The sequence below is a fragment of the Austrofundulus limnaeus genome, unplaced genomic scaffold, assembly GCF_001266775.1.
Source record: "Austrofundulus limnaeus strain Quisiro unplaced genomic scaffold, Austrofundulus_limnaeus-1.0 Scaffold313, whole genome shotgun sequence".
Taxonomy (NCBI): domain Eukaryota; kingdom Metazoa; phylum Chordata; class Actinopteri; order Cyprinodontiformes; family Rivulidae; genus Austrofundulus; species Austrofundulus limnaeus.
The window spans coordinates 692,909-693,205 of NW_013952715.1; positions in this window are offsets into that span (position 1 = coordinate 692,909).

The following is a 297-nucleotide window of genomic DNA, read 5'->3' on the forward strand; positions in this document are numbered from 1 at the left end:
GGATCTTTGGGGTGAACCAGCCTTTGCCGTAATGTGTTTTGGGGTTTGAAAGCCACTGGGACATCATGTTTAGAAAATAAACGTCTCAGTTTCTTCGAAACACCCGCAACAACCCGAAACTCTCAGACTGAAGAAGTCTCTTGGAGGAGAGACYAAACGTTTCTTTAGCCAAAACCTTAGAAAGTTTTTTTTGTTTATGCTCTCAAATGCCTGCCGAGCTGCTGAGCAACATTATATTTAGAAGGCAGAAAGGCCAAGTATCCCTGGAATGAATGCATATTTCTTACAGCCTTTCAT